The 17,732-nt window shown below is 38.2% G+C and overlaps 1 non-coding gene across 1 annotated transcript; it reads left to right on the top strand.

The window, feature by feature from the left end:
• Positions 1-2,259: 2,259 nt before the first annotated feature.
• On the top strand, positions 2,260-2,366 carry LOC118487001. Its single transcript, XR_004880168.1, has one exon. It is a non-coding gene; the product is annotated as a small nucleolar RNA R71 (small nucleolar RNA).
• The last annotated feature ends 15,366 nt before the right edge of the window (positions 2,367-17,732 follow it).

The raw sequence follows: 17,732 nt of genomic DNA, 5'->3' as shown, positions 1-17,732 counted from the left end.
AATGAAAATAATGGCTTTGAAAGAAAAAGGGTTAGTCCTAATGCCTCCATCATTTACTTACTTGGGTTTAAGTTGATAAGGACCGGGAATAAATCGTCGTGGCAAGTTCTAGAGTCGTAAGAACCAAGCGGCTATTCACACAAGAAACGAAAAATGAGCATTTAGTCTAAAGATGTGTATTTGTATGCTCAATAAAGGCGCAAAACTCACTTTTTGTGGGAATGGGTTTTTCTATGTGATCAAGTATATATAATCAAATTTTAACTAAGCTTGTCATGCCATTTCGTAATTTTCGCATGTTGGTTCTTTTTATCACGACGCTATTGGTTGTAAACTTGTAAAAATATAACCTTATTAATCTTGGAATTCCCAACTTAAACTTTAGACAAGTAAAGAAAAATTGAAAATTTTTGAAAAAAAAAAATTGGGGTGATTAGCGGTTCCAATAGAGTTTTGTGTAAGGCTTTTTTTTAGGACTTGCAAAATTTCAAAGTTTTAGCATCCCACCCCCTCCACTTAAATTACACATTGTCCTCAATGTGTCCCAAAAATAAATTTTTAGGTTGATTGAATGTGTAACATGGTGTTTAAAAGCAAAAATTAATGTTACTGGCAGTCTGGACACGGCCCCGTGGGGACCGGACACGGCCCCGTGTTCAGGTGCCAGTAACGAAAATTAAAGAAAAGAAACAGAAGCCTGGACACGGGGGCGTGTCTGGTGAACACGACCCGTGTCCAGTTACCTGAACTGGGCATTTTTCTGCAGGGGGTGCAGCACGGGGCCGTGTTGGTTGGACACGGCCCGTGTTGAACCTTCTGTATTGGAGAAATTGATGTCGGGTTGCCTTGTTCTTGTGCATGGGCCATGTTTCTCGTTTCCCTTTTCATCCTTTACCACCATGAGTGTGTGTTTTATTCCTTTACTAGGACATTTTCGATGACACCTTGCAGGAATTTGACGGATCGATCAGCAAGTTGTATGCTCATTTTTGTAGGACTCGTTGTTCCTAGCCGAGCCTTTTAAACATTGATGAAGGCATGATGTTAATGCTGGCCCCAAGGTCGGCTAGTGCATTACGAACGGGGGAGTCCCCGATCGAGCAGGGAATCGTGAAGCTTCCAGGATCGATTTTCTTTTGGGGAAGTTTGTTGAGTACGAGGGCAGAGCATTCTTCGCCTAAGTTAACTAATTGCAAAGTTTCAATTTTCTTTTTATGAGTGAGGAATTCCCTCATGAACTTAGAGTATTTGGGCATTTGGGTTAGGACATCAATAAAAGGAATATTGATATGCAATTGTTTTAATAGACTTTCGAATTTTGCGAATTGCTCATTGGTCTTTTGACGAATTAACCTACCGGGGTACGGAACTCGAGGAGCCTTGGTAGGCTCTGATGATGGAGGAGAGTTCTTCTCCTGCAGAGGCGGGGGTATAGTTTCTTCTGTCGGTGGTGGTGCTTCCGCAGGCCCCACGGTGCTGTTTCGTAACGTGATGAGATGAACTTGCGCTTTTGGGTTTGTTTCGGTATTGCTTGGTAATGCACCTTGTGGTCTCTCGGAAAAATTTTGAGCTAGTTGGTTTAATTGTTTTTCTATGTTTTGAATACTAGCTTGTTGATTTCTAAAATTCGATTCTAATTGTAGAAACCTTTCCGAGTTTTTCTTTTCAGTGTCGGAGATGAGGCGAGATACAGTATCTTCAAGCCTTTCTCGTCCACCTTGTTGTTGAGTGAAATTTTGTGACTCATTTCTTGTTTGTTGAAAGTCTGTTCGTTGGGTTTGTTGGCTACTACTATTGCCGGGCTCTCTCCAACCAAGGTTAGGGTGGTTTCGCCATCCTTGGTTGTAAGTGCCCGTTGGAGGACCTGACGGCCTAGGTCTATTGTCAATGTAGCTTACCGACTCTTGTTGATCGTCTGTTTCTTTCATACAACTCCAATTTTCATGTGGCCCACCACACCCTTCACAAGCCATAACCGAGACTGTTTTTGTCATTTCCAATTTTTTTATTTTTGAAGAAAGAGCCTCGATTTGGGCTTGCAAAGAAGTGCTTTCATCAACCTTATGGGCGCCCGGGGCAATAGATTTATTGCCTCGGGGAGTGTGCCACTGAAAATTGGTTTGAGCAATTTCCTCAATTTGGTTATATATTTCATGCGGGCGGCGATTACCTAAAAGTCCCCCGGAGCTAGAGTCAAGCGTCTGCCTTGTGTGTGGCAACAACCCATTATAGAAAGTGGATACTTGTTGCCATATCGCAAGGCCGTGATGTGGACACTTTCGCAATAGCTCCTTGAACCTTTCCCAAGTTTCATATAAGGATTCCCCGTCCTCTTGTGAATATGTATTTATTTCAGTCATTAATTTAGCCGTTTTAGCGGGAGGGAAATACTTATATAGAAATTTTTGGGCTAGTTCATCCCAGGTGTTTACCGATCCAGCTGGGAGGGCGTTAAGCCAAGCTTTTGCTCTGTCTTTTAGTGAGAAAGGAAACATTTGAAGGCGGATGGCGTCATTTGATGCTCCATTGATCCGAAAGGTATCACATATTTCTAAGAAATTAGTAATATGTAGATGGGGATCCTCGTCCGCAAGCCCATGGAAGGTTGCGGAGTTTTGGAGCATTTGTATCAAATGCGGCCGAAGTTCGAAGTTATTAGCTTCAACATTCGGTGCATTGATAGCGGCGCCTAGGTTACCTACGGTGGGTCGTAGATAATCCATGAGGGTACGTTGGTCCGCCATTGGAAGTGGATTCCCCGAAACTTTCTCTTGGTTTTTGGCTTTTAGTCTTTTTCTGAGAAAGCGTTCGGGTTCTTCTAGAGGTTCTTTTATGTTCTTATTAGAACTGGAGATCATACACTACGTAGGGATGACGTCTGGTTCCAAGTCCTGCAATAAAAACAAAAAAGAATGCTGGTCAGAAGATTCACCACGGCCCCGTGTTCAGTGAACACGGCCCGTGGTTGGAGTTACAGTGATTGTTTTCCAGATCCCAGTTACTGGAGAGTTGGACACGGCCCCGTGTTGCCCCGACACGGCCCCGTGGTCAGCCTTCTGTAACTTGGAAAACTAAAAACTGCAAGTAACAATTGTCACGGCCCCGGACCCGGTTTGACCCGTTTCCGGAGCCGCGGGACAGAAATCCCGTGATATTTATTTATGTAATTTTTAGCAGCGGAATTTTTCCATCAGGATCGTTTTAAAGCTAAAAACTTTTCCCGATTATTTTATTTCACAATTCGGGATAAAATCCCGGTAATTTACAATAACATAATTTTACTGATAAATCTTTATTTTTAGAAAACATATTTCTCTATTTTATAATGAGCCACTTTCTTAAGCTTGAAATGCTCCCCAGCACTTTTCCTGAATTACAATAGATCACCTGAAACATGTTTGAAAAAGGTTTTGTCAGCGGGAAATACTGAGTGAATCATTCAGTTTACTAAAATGACTCGTTTATTATAATTTACAGTATTAAGAGTTTTTACATATGTTTCTGATATCTACCAACTACCCACAGTATATGTCACTCGACCGGATCTGTGACTGTGGTCATATCACCATTGGCTGCCCCAATGAATGACGTATATCACTTAATTTTAGGTTCGCCCACCTAATGTGATTAACACAGTAGTAATGTGCACAATACCCCACATACTGGCTGTAATTTGGTGATTACATAAACTTAATCACTGTAATTTATAATTCTGAAAATAATTTTGGAGTATTGTAAAACATTTGATAAAAAGAGAATGACTCACAAACTGTGAGAAAAGAGAATGACTCACATTGCAGATTTAACACGGGCGGAATATGATTTAGCCTTGTTAACCTAACTTAATAATAATGCACACAAAACCGGGTTAGTGATCAATACAGCAGTTTCAATAACTCACGAGATCAAATTCTCACAACGAACGACAAAGTGCAATACTTAAACATCCATCGATTTAACGACGAACGACAAAGCATAACCCTATGGGGGCGGCACTTAAACATCCATTGGATATATTGATCAGTCGAAAAATGAATCGTAATAGCGATCGAGTTATTACCCTGTTTTGCGGCAGCAATTCGATATTAGTATACTATGGACTGTTTCTGCTTATAACTCGACGTCTACAAAGAATTCTTACGTCGTTTTCAACACAGAAAGCAATTGCCAATGTCTGCTATTTATAGTGATTTTTGGACAGGCTTACGGACCGTATGGCATTTCCCCTTACGGTCCGTAAGGGGTGCAGTCTAATTACATAGGCTAGCTGGGTTCGGGACTAGCTTTGTTGACTCATTTATAAAACGAATTTCAATCTGTACAACGAATATTATGGATAATTATCACTAGGTTTAACCCCCCCTGAGTTTTAGGGGCCTGATCCTAATTCCGATTGTTCCGAAAATTTTAGGGTTAGTGCAGAATTACTTGGGTGTCTCAATTAGGGTTTTCTTATTGACTAATTATCATCCTAATTATGTATTTTAATGTGAGTTGTTACATCCTCCCCACCTTAAAAAAAATCTCGTCCTCGAGATTCATTGAAATAGATGAGGGTATTTCCGCTTCATTTCTGATTCCAGCTCCCAAGTATATTCTGGTCCCCTCTTCGAATTCCATTTGACTTTTACCAGTACTAGTCGCTTGTGTTTGAGAAACTTGACTTTCCGGTCTTCTATTTGTAAGGGTTTCTCTATGAACTTCAGCTTTTCATTTACCTCCACATCTTGAAGAGGTACTTACAGGGATTCGTCTGATAGACATTTCTTGAGATTGGATACATGAAATACATCATGTACTCCAGCTAGTTCTTCTGGTAGTTGTAAGCGATAAGCTACTAGTCCTATTCGTTGGATCACTGGGAATGGTCCAACATATCTTGGACTCAGTTTTCCTTTCTTACCGAATCGTACTACTCTTTTCCAAGGAGATACTTTCAAAAGTACTTTATCTCCTATCTGGAATTCTAGTGGCTTGCGGCGATTCTCTGCATAGCTTTTCTGACGATCTCTGGCTGTTTTCAATCTTTCCTTGATTTGAGTTATCTTGTCAGTGGTTTCTTGTACGATTTCTGGACCTGATAAATGACTTTCTCCTATTTCTGCCCAACAAACCGGAGTTCTGCACTTGCGTCCATATAGTGCTTCGAATGGAGCGGCTTCGATGCTTGAGTGATAGCTATTGTTATAGGAGAATTCGATTAATGGTAAATGGTTATCCCAATTACTACCAAAGTCAATTACACATGCTCGGAGCATGTCTTCTAGAGTTTGGATCGTCCTTTCACTTTGCCCGTCTGTTTGTGGATGATATGCAGTGCTTAGATTGAGTCGGGTTCCCATTGCTTCTTGGAAGCTTGTCCAGAAACGGGAAGTGAAACGACTATCTCTATCCGATACAATGGAGAGTGGGACTCCATGTAAGGATACTACTTCATCCACATACAACTTGGCTAACCTTTCCATGCTAAAGGTTTCTTTCATAGGTAGAAAATGAGCGGATTTGGTTAATCGATCCACAATTACCCAAATCGCATCGTTACCTTTTCTGGTTTTTGGTAACTTAGTAACAAAGTCCATTGTTATGAGTTCCCATTTCCATACAGGCATTTCCAACTGTTGTAGTAGACCTGAAGGTTTCTGATGTTCGGCTTTAACTTGTGAACAGGTTAGACACTTAGATACGTATTTGGCTATATCCTTTTTCATTCCTATCCACCAGAAATTCTTTCTTAAATCTTGGTACATCTTATTTTTTCCTGGATGTACAGTATACCTAGATTTATGAGCTTCCTCTAAAATCTTAGATCTTAAATTTCCCTGTTCAGGTACCCAAATTCTGTTTTTGTGGAATTTCCAAATTCCATCATTTCCTTGTTCCAATTCTTTTAGGTAACCTTCATTCCTTCACCATCATCCTTGATTGCTGTTTCCTGAATTTCCTTTAATTTTTCCATTAAATCTACTTGTAGATTTATTCTAAGAGCACGGACTCGTCTTTGCTTCTCATGATCTTTACGACTTAAGGCATCTGCGACTACGTTTGCCTTTCCTTCGTGATATTGAATATCACAGTCGTAATCACTTAGGATTTCCATCCATCTTCTTTGCCTCATATTTAACTCTTTTTTCCCAAATATATACCTTAAACTTTTATGATCTGTATAAACAGTAAACTTACTTCCATACAAATAATGTCTCCATATCTTAAGGGCAAAAACTATAGCTCCTAATTCTAAATCATGAGTCGTATAGTTTTCCTAGTGCTTTTTCAATTGTCTGGAGGCATACGCAATTACCTTTTTGCGTTGCATTAACACACATCCAAATCCTAATTTTGAAGCATCACAATATACTTCAAAATCTTCTGTTCCTTCTGGTAAGGCTAAGATTGGAGCATTGGTTAATTTCTGCTTCAAGATTCTAAAGGCTTCTTCTTGTTTAGGTCCCCATTCAAACTTAATGGCTTTACAGGTTAGCTTAGTTAATGGTACAGCTATCTTGGAAAAATCCTTAATAAACCGTCTATAATATCCGGCTACACCTATAAAACTTCTAATTTCCATTGCGGTTTGTGGAACCTTCCAATTGGTAATTGCTTCTATCTTAGCAGGATCTACGTGAATACCTTCATGATTCACCATGTGTCCTAAGAATTGCACTTCTTGTAGCCAAAATTCACACTTCGAAAATTTGGCGTACAATTTTTCTTTCCTTAACAAAGTTAAGAATGCATGCAAGTGCTGACAATGTTCGTCCTGACTTTTTGAATAAATAAGTATATCGTCTATGAAAACAATTACAAATTTATCCAAATATGGTTTACAGATTTTGTTCATCATGTCCATGAATGCTGCAGGTGCATTAGTTAACCCAAAGGGCATAACTATAAACTCATAATGTCCATACCTAGTTCTAAAAGCAGTTTTAGGTATGTCTTCTTCTTGAACCTTTAATTGATGATATCCGGAGCGCAAGTCTATCTTAGAAAAGTACCTAGCGCCTTGTAATTGATCAAAAAGATCATCAATCCTAGGTAATGGGTATCGATTCTTAATTGTAACCTTATTTAGCTCTCTATAATCGATACACATTCTCATTGATCCATCTTTCTTTTTTACAAACAACACTGGTGCACCCAAAGGGGATGAACTAGGTTGTATAAATCCTTTGCTTAGTAATTCATCTAATTGTTTCTTCAATTCTAGCATTTCGGTAGGAGCTAATCGATAAGGTGCTTTGGCTATTGGTGTAGTTCCTGGAATTAGATGAATCCTAAATTCTACCTCCCTATCTGGTGGTAACCCAGGTAAATCTTTCGGGAATATATCTGGGTATTCTGAGACTACAGGAATTTCCTTAAGTTCTTTACCTTTAGTACTAATGATTACTGAAATCATATATACTATTCCTTGTTTTCGTTCATAATTAGCAACTTTCATTACTGATATGAACTTCAGTGGCTTTCGAGGTTTATCTCCTGTAATCATGATTACTTCTCCAGTAGGTGATTGAATTTCTATAGAGTTTTTATCACAAATGATTTGAGCATGGTTGGCTATTAACCAATCCATTCCTAACACAACATCAAATTCAGCTAATTTCATAGGTAATAGGTTTGCAGCAAATTTATGACCTGAAAGTTCTATTTTTACTTTTTGCAAAACCTGATTGATTTTTACTGAATTCCCATCTGCGGTTTCGACTGTAAAAATCTGCCTAATGGTAGTTAAGGGTAACTTAAGAGCTTGGCAGAATGAAGTATTTATAAAACGTTGGTTTGCACCAGAGTCAAACAATACTTTTGCATAAACGTCGTGAACTAAAAACGTACCGGCTATCACATCCGGGATGAGCTCTGCTTCTTGAGTGGTTAGCTAGAATGCTCTGGCATTCTTCTTAGTAGCTCCTTCGGTCGCCTTGGGTTTGTTGTCTACTGGTTTGACTAACTTAGGACATTCTGTTTTGAAATGTCCGGCTTCTCCACAATTGTAACAAATTATGGATTTCTTTCTGCAGTTTTCTTCACGATGTCCTATCGTTTTGCAAAAATTGCAAAGTTTGTTCCATTTTCCAAAATGTTTCTTTTTACAAATTTTGCAGAATGGCAAAGTTGAAGATTGCCCTGCTCCTCTTTTCTTGAAATTACTATTACCCACTCTAAATCCTTGGGTAATTTTCTGAGCTAGTTCCTTCTTCCTGTCTTCATCTCTTGTGCATATCAGTTCATCAGTTAGGGTGTTAGCTAATTCTACGGCATCGTCAATAGTGCGAGGTCTCGCAGCCTTAACGATATTGCGAATTTCGCTAATTAATCCCCAAATATAGCGAGAAATGAGTACCGGTTCTGGCGAAGCCAGTGTTGGTACCACTCTAGCATATTCAAAGAATGTCGAAGTATAACCACGACAATCCACACCTATCATCCGATGAGTTAGGAACTTATTTGCCATTTGTTCCTTTTCATACTCAGGACAGAATTTTCTTTCTACAAGATTCTTAAATTCTTCCCAAGTCATAGCATAAGCCCTATTTCTTCCTTTAGCTTGTAACACAGTGTTCCACCATTCGAGTGCTCCTTCTTTAAACAAATTTGATGCGTACATGACCTGATCATCTTTGGCACACTTACTTATTGCAATTACTGCTTCGGTTTTCTCTAACCAACGCAGTGATGCAGTTGCCCCTTCATTGCCTGCAAATTCAGTGGGTTTACAAGCAAGGAATTCTTTGAAAGTGCAACCAGGTGTTGCAGCTTTCAGTTTCTTAGGGAGCGGTGTGTGCTGGGATTCATTATCATGATTAACATGATTATTGCCCCCGTTTATACTATTACTGAAGTTATCTTCAGAAGTACGTTTACTAGGAACGAGATGTTGCGGTTCGATTGGACTTTTTACAGCAGCAACGAATGCTGGAATAGCATTGGCTATCCCTTGAGCAACAATATTTTCAATATCTTGTCTAGTCATGTATTGATCCCCTGGATGTTGCTCTGACTGATTAACCTCATTTACCGGTTCATTACCAATATTTTCCATCTGATAATATATATATATAATTTTTATTAGTATTTGATAAATAGCAATTATACACAAACAATCAGACAATTTACAATACACGTATAGTCAAAACTATCGATTTCTCGATTTCATTTTATATCGGTTATAGTATGCATCAATACACACCAATATTTTACAAAGTTTTATTCGTAGTTATGTTACAGACTGATTTCACTATTTCTTTCACTATTACACAACTATAGTTTTTACCATCCTCCTATCTCTCGTCACTTGTCGTCCTAAAAACGAAATTCCCTTTCATCATACTTCCAGGCAATTTGTCCCCCTATCTCCCTGATTCTATTTCCTGCATCCATCAATTCCTCACCATAATGGCGAAGTTCAGCCATATTTTTGTTACTCATTGGTGGATTAGGTAGGGGTTCTGGATCGAATTGTGGAAGAAAGGAATAAGGGTCGTTGACAATATTTTGAAATTGCCAATCATTTGTCGACCATTCGTCCATTTCTACAGGTTGGGAATGGACTATTGGTTCTGGGATTGCTGGTTCAAAATTCATAGGGAGTGGATTTTCACTAGGATAGGTAAAAACATTCGTATTGACAGGTTGAATAGTCTCACAGCTTGCCAATAGGAAATCTATTTCCTCCTGAAAAGTTATTCCCTGGTTTTGGTTTGAGCTCTCTCCAATTTCTATCTGAGTTGGTCTAGAACCTTGTCCTACTTCCATTTCTATATCTTTAGAATATTCCTCAAACTGTTTTTCCATTTGCCTAGAATCTTTCTTGGCTTCAGTTTCCATCTCTTGCTGTTTAGTACTTTCTTTGATTACAATTTCTTTTCCTTTTTCTAAAGGGTTGTTTATTTTAGGAAGTTTTGTGGCTGGCTTTTTCCTACGGATACGACTACCCCATACATAATTCTTTCTTTTCTTTCGTTTTGGCTTTGTCAAAGGTGGAGCATTGAATTCTACAGGTTGTTCCACATCAGCAAAGTATCCAGTGAAATCTTTGGAAACTTCTACATTCACCAGGTAAAGATCAAGGTTCTGAAAGGCTTCAGATATCTCATTCATGCTGTGTAGCATATATGCAAAATGCACAAAATACTAAGTTAAAACTTTGGAACAAAGTTTAACAAATAAACATTGAAGTTTTATTGCACACTATTTGTACAAAATAACAGAAAAGAACACACTCAGATTTATTTATTTATTTACTGGGAAGTGCTATTACTAGACTTAGGGTTTTTAAAGATCTGCATGTTCTGCTACTGTGGCTAACATATACAAATTTGCCCATTTCTCATCTAGCTTGTCTTCCCAACGTGATTTATTGATTAATTCCTGGGTTTCCCTTTTAATCCTCTTTTCTCGGATTTGCTCTTTACTTTTCTTAATAATCATACTCCTTTTTCTAGGAGAAAGCGGTTTTTCATATTGTGCTTTTCGCACAAATATTCCTTCTTCAGGAATTGTAGGGAGTTTTGAAGATTTGTTTTGGGATGAACTTCCCTCTTCATTGACTGACCTATCTAATTTAAGATAGATATCTTGCAGCTTTTGCTTACCCATACTGTAACTAACAAATAATCAGTTTAATAAAACACATAATCACATAATAGTAATCAGGAAAAATTAAGTATCTCTAAACACTTAATTAGCTTAACTCAGTGGCTCTGATACCACCTCATTTCTGTCATGGCCCCCGACCCGGTTTGACCCGTTTCCGGAGCCGCGGGACAGAAATCCCGTGATATTTATTTATGTAACTTTTAGCAGCAGAATTTTTCCATCAGGATCGTTTTAAAGCTAAAAAACTTTTCCCGATTATTTTATTTCACAATTCGGGATAAAATCCCGGTAATTTACAATAACATAATTTTACTGATAAATCTTTATTTTTAGAAAACATATTTCTCTATTTTATAATGAGCCACTTTCTTAAGCTTGAAATGGTCCCCAGCACTTTTCCTGAATTACAATAGATCACCTGAAACATGTTTGAAAAAGGTTTTGTCAGCGGGAAATACTGAGTGAATCATTCAGTTTACTAAAATGACTCGTTTATTATAATTTACAGTATTAAGAGTTTTTACATATGTTTCTGATATCTACCAACTACCCACAGTATTTGTCACTCGACCGGATCTGTGACTGTGGTCATATCACCATTGGCTGCCCCAATGAATGACGTATATCACTTAATTTTAGGTTCGCCCACCTAATGTGATTAAAACAGTAGTAATGTGCACAATACCCCACATACTGGCTGTAATTTGGTGATTACATAAACTTAATCACTGTAATTTATAATTCTGAAAATAATTTGGAGTATTGTAAAACATTTGATAAAAAGAGAATGACTCACAAACTGTGAGAAAAGAGAATAACTCACATTGCAGATTTAACACGGGCGGAATATGATTTAGCCTTGTTAACCTAATTTAATAATAATGCACACAAAACCGGGTTAGTGATCAATACAGCAGTTACGATAACTCACGAGATCAAATTCTCACGACGAACGACAAAGTGCAATACTTAAACATCCATCGATTTAACGACGAACGACAAAGTATAACCCTATGGGGGCGGCACTTAAACATCCATTGGATATATTGATCAGTCGGAAAATGAATCGTAATAGCGATCGAGTTATTACCCTGTTTTGCGGCAGCAATTCGATATTAGTATACTATGGACTGTTTCTGCTTATAACTCGACGTCTACAAAGAATTCTTACGTCGTTTTCAACACAGAAAGCAATTGCCAATGTCTGCTATTTATAGTGATTTTTGGACAGGCTTACGGACCGTATGGCATTTCCCCTTACGGTCCGTAAGGGGTGCAGTCTAATTACATAGGCTAGCTGGGTTCGGGACTAGCTTTGCTGACTCATCTATAAAACGAATTTCAATTTGTACAACGAATATTATGGATAATTATCACTAGGGTTTAACCCCCCCCCCCCCCCTGAGTTTTAGGGGCCCTAATCCTAATTCCGATTGTTTCGAAAATTTTAGGGTTAGTGCAGAATTACTTGGGTGTCTCAATTAGGGTTTTATTATTGACTAATTATCATCCTAATTATGGATTTTAATGAGAGTTGTTACAACAATGCTGGGCACGGCCCATGTCTGACCAAGCACGGCCCGTGCTGAGCTCTGCAGAAGCTGAAAAACTAAGAAAATCCTAAAAATAAAAAAAATAAAAAGATGATTAGGCCGTTGATTCCTAACTTTCTTAAAATCCTTGTGTCAACGGCACCAAAAACTTGATGCATGTGTAGTGTAGTATATTTTTGATGTATATTTTAATCCCTTTTTACACTTTTAGCCAAGTTTTAAATTTATAAAACACGATATTTACTAACACTAAACACACATATGGGCAAGTGCACCCATCGTGGACGTAGTATAGTGTTGGTAAGATACCGAGGTCGTCCAAGGACACAAGAGCTTTTAGTACCGGTTTATCCTCAATGTCTAATCAAATCAAAATGTTAGAAAAGGTTTTAAAACTAAGAAAATAAGAACTAACTAAATGCTGAAAAATAAAAATAAAATAAAAAACAGATAGACAAGATGAATCACTGGGATTATTTTCGCACTTTTGCACTTGTTTAAGAGATTATCTTAGTTATTGTAGTAGGCCCCTCTTTTGAAGACGACGTTACCCTCAACCCAGTAGTTTGAGTCAGCAAGGATACAATCCTAAAGGGTTGGATTATTGGAAGATAATGAATTAAGTTATTAATGCAAATTATGGTAGGCCCCGCTTTTGGCAGTGACGTTACCCTCGACTAAGTAGTCTGAGTCAGCAGGGATACAGTCCTAAATAGTCGGGTTATAGTATTTATAGTAGTTAACTTATGAGGGGGTCAAAGAGTTTGGATCCCCGCCATCCAATACCTATGGGCATTGAAGGAGATCCTACTAAATTTGACCCAGGTCCCTTGCAGGACCTCTAAACGCTGAACAAGGGCAAGACCCTTACCAAACCGTTCCCTTAACCCCCGACCAAGTAGCCAACATACCTCCATATAGACCGTGGAGATATGAATGGTGAAAATCTTTTATTTTATATAGACAGTAAAATAATGCCAAGACACCACAGACAAACGATAAGGAAAGATCACCTTCAACACAAGCAACTAGTTATTAAAGTCATTAATACAAAACCAAATAAAAAGTGCAAAAGATTAAAAATAAAAAATATTATACTAAACACTTGTCTTCACCAAGTGATGTAAGAGACTTAGGCAAACATGGCCTTGATTGTCAAGAACTCTTACGATCAATCTTGGATCCCGAGACGACTCACACACTCTATGATGGACAATGGATGATGGTGGTGGATGATGGTGTTGTGATGGTGGTGGGTGGTGGATGAAGTGTGAGAGAGGTGGTGTGCCAAGGGATGAGTTGCAATGAAGCCAAGCACTCCTATTTATAGGCTGAACAGAAGGCTGGGCACGGCCCCGTGTCCGCTGGACACGCCCCCGTGCCTGTCTGACACTCTCTCTCTTCATTAATTGTAATTCGCAATTACAATTAATGCGCCTGCTGTACTTTCGCCACGCCCCCGTGTCCGCTGGACACGACCCCGTGGTGGGCAATAGAAGCTTCTATAGGTTTGTCTTTTCTGCTGCTTCTTGGGCACGACCCCGTGCTGGCTGAGCACGGGGCGTGTTCAGTCTTCTGCCTTCTCTATTTTGCTTGGGAGGATGCTATTGAGGGGTCGGGCAATCCTCTTATGTTCCTTTTCTTGTATTTATGTTAGATTTGGCTGTCTTTTTGCTTCTTTTATGAATTTGAGCTCATTTAATCCTGAAAATACAAAAGGAAGACAAAAACACTCTTTTTCCAACATTAGTACTAAAAAATGGCTAGTTTTATGCCTCATTTGATGTAATTTATATGTTGCATTTTACACACATCACATATCAAACAACATTCCTTACATACATGCATGGGATATAATAGATAATGTAGCGTAGCAACCATAATTTACATACATATAAGATGTACTAACACAATAGGCTGGGTATCAAATAAATACATACAAATGAGAATGATAAAATGTCTAGAACAAACCACATACAAACATAATATAAAATGTTTGTGTCAACCATCAAACAACCATAAATAAACTACTGAGGCGGTGGCAGCGGGTAAGCTTGAGGCATGGGTGCAAGATCTATCTTTGTCCTCTCTGCAAGTCTCTGAACTAACTGCATAATCAACTCCTCTAACATCATCTCATGAGTAGCCTCTCCCTAAGCAGCACCACCAGCAATAGCAGTATACACAAGTACAGATACAAATACAAATACATACAAATACATACTCACTTACGTACACATACTTACTTATGTACACTAACACAAACATACATATACACACACTAACACATACACAGACACACACGTACACATAGACAACACATACATACACACACATGTGTACACTAAAGCACACACGTGCACATACACATAGATATACATACATACATTCATACATACACATAGACACACATATATACATACACATATGTACACTAACACATACACGTAAGTACACATACTCATACACATTATTAATTAAGATTACAAAAACATACATACGTACGCATACACATATACACACACGCAGATATATATAGACACATTAATAATTGAGAATAAAAAAAGAAAATATAGCGTTGTAGAGGCGACATGTTGTCTCTATATGTCAGATTAGTATTTTTCTAATTTCCTTCTAGAGTTAAATGCTTGGTTGGTCCCTGTGGTTTTCAAAAATTTCACACTTGGTCCTAGTGGTTTACTAATTACGCTCGTGGTCCTAAAACTTGTCAAAAGTGCACTCTCTTGGTCCCCAGCCCTAACCTCTGTTAATTTTCTCAGTTAACTATATCTGGAATGACTATATTACCCTTGAACAATTAAAAGAAATAAAAAACCAATAAAAATGACTCATCTTCTTCAACCTCCATACCCTGTTCTGCCCCCTCTCTTTAAGACCCACCAGCCACCATCTCCACCTTCAATACATCTGCATTGGACATTGTTTGGTTGGAATGAGCATCAATCGGATGACCATGGTGAGTAACTCCATTAACCTCATCTGTAGACGGCAAATCAACAGGAAGTGAGTTCTGAGTATTGTTCTGATTGTGCAAGGCTTGATTAAGAGGAGATGCAGCCCGCTGTACTACGATTGAGATATCTTCTTCCATATGTGTAGCATCCAACTCCTTATGGTTCCCCTGAACATCACACTCAAATCTCTGAGCACTTTTACCTCGCAAATTTGCCTCAGCTTCAATGACGGCTGCCCATTTTCGGCCCTGATTCTATCTAATTCTTCATCCCCTGAACCAGTTACATACTTTTTCTTTTTCCGAATTGATTTTTGGGGACGAGAATCACCGCTGCCATGGGTAGGGTTTGAATATGGAGCAGCCGCACACCAATCAACAGCATTTGGGTTCAGATTAGGGTTGGAATCTCTACAATTTTGGGAGGACTGAACGATTTCTGGGTGATTTGGGGGATTTGCAACCAGACGATTCTCATACGAAGGGGGTAGCGGCTGGTGTTTAAGGACGTTGTTTTGCTCTCCATACACAACCGTAGCAACTGGGGTATAGATAGAACAATCAGGAGGTTTATCTGATGGTAAAGGAGGGATTGAAGGTGAGATTAGCCCACCAGTAGAAGAGATTTCAGTCATGGTGGTGGTGATGGATTGAAGGTGGAGATGGTGGCTGGTGGGTTTTAAAGAGAGGGGGAAGAATAGGGGAGGGGATGGAGGGTTGAAGAAGATGAGTTCTTTTTATTGGTTTTTATTTCTTTTAATTATTCAAGGGTAATATTGTCATTTCACATATAGTTAACTGAGAAAATTAACAGAGGTTAGGGCTGGGACCAAGAAAGTGCACTTTTGACAAGTTTTGGGACCACAAGTGTAATTAGTAAACCATTAGGACCAAATGTGAAATTTTTGAAAACCACAGGGACCAACCAAGCATTTAACTCTTCCTTCTATTATGAAAATATTTTGGCCGAGTGGTAAAGAATTCTTCCGCCTTATTGAGATTTTTTTACCGGCAAACTTTGTAGAGACAAATTGTCGTTTCTATAGGTTAAAGGATTTTCTTTTTTTTTTTTATATCTTGATCATAAATTAAAGAAAAAAAATGCTAATTCAACTTATTGGGATGAAATGTCGTTTTTACTAGTGAAAACGTTTTTTTTTTATTTCTTAATCAAGAATATGAAAAAAATTATATTTTTTATATATATGGTAACCTAGCTTTACAACATAAACATTTTAGAGACAACTAATTTACAACAATGATCGATGTTGTCTCTATACATGTCATGTACTATAGGGTCAAATCCTTGTAGTGGGAACAAAGGGAAATAACGGATAAAGATATGAAATGGCAGAGAAAGAGAGTCTAAAGGCCGAAAAAATAAAAGTAACGAAAAGGAAAAAACCCAAAAAAGAGGTGATGCTTATATTAAGGAAAAATTACAAATTTTGTCCTTTATCTTCATATACTTTTTCAAGCGGTGTCTTTTTTTGGAAAAATAGGAAAAATGCGAATTTTCATTCTTGAAAATTATTAGTGTCACAAGTTGGACACAACTCTTACTATTGCAAGTTGGTCGCAACACCAACAAGCGCAAGAAGTCGGTCGTTGCCATGACTCACTCTCAAACCCATCGTAAAATTTGTGACATGTTTAGTTGGAAAATAATCCTCAGTCGCAATTTTGATCTAACAAGATTATCCACAAGGATTATTACGACTGCTTTTTCGATTGTAAATTGAAAAGATGGTCATAAACGCTCACTTTTCTAGTAGAGTCATGGTTTGATTAGGTTTCGTTTGTACTTATTCTCATTATACTCTTATAAATAGTAAAATTACTAAATATGTAACGAGGTTATTATTATTCTCTCATTGTACTAAATATGTTACAGGATTTTTATTATTTTACATATGAAAGTCTATTTTTGATACATGATCAAAATGTAAACACTTTATTCACAAAGATAATAACTTTGAAGGTGTTACAGTTAATTTTAACTCTAGGCTATATGATGTGGTATTGTGGAGCTGGTCATGAAGGGTGATGTGGCGCTTGTGGCCATCATGGCACCCCTCCCCTCACCTTGATTGTGGTCGTGGCCTTCATGGGTTCTCCACAATCTTTACGAGCTTGTGGTGGAGAGAGAAAGGGAAAGGGATGGATAGTGGAGGGTAGCAAACCGTCCCCGATGCTAATGGAATAGAGAGATGGTAGAAGGGGATGCTGATATGACCCTGATGTCGAGGATGGTGATATGGATCACTAATGAACCACACCCATAGTTTTATAATAAACAGTATTAGGTATAGTTATAATTATTTTCAATACATCAAATGAAAAAGGTTTAAACCAGGCCTGGCAAAACAAGCCCACCAATTCCATTTTGGGTTGATATGGGCCAAACAAAATTAGCCACTAGGTTAGGATAGGTTGTGAAGTGCTAGATAAAAAAAGTGAGTAGGTCAGAATGGGTATGAGATAAAACCGAAACGGATCAGGATATTTATATGTTTAAAACTAACACCTTCTCTTTAGGAGCTTCATATATAAGTAGTTTTTTTTACGTCGCGCATTGCAGCGAAACTGAGCAAATAATAATGTAAACA

This window comes from Helianthus annuus, chromosome 14 (assembly GCF_002127325.2).
Source record: "Helianthus annuus cultivar XRQ/B chromosome 14, HanXRQr2.0-SUNRISE, whole genome shotgun sequence".
NCBI classification, from domain to species: domain Eukaryota; kingdom Viridiplantae; phylum Streptophyta; class Magnoliopsida; order Asterales; family Asteraceae; genus Helianthus; species Helianthus annuus.
This window is presented reverse-complemented; position numbering and strand designations above follow the sequence as displayed.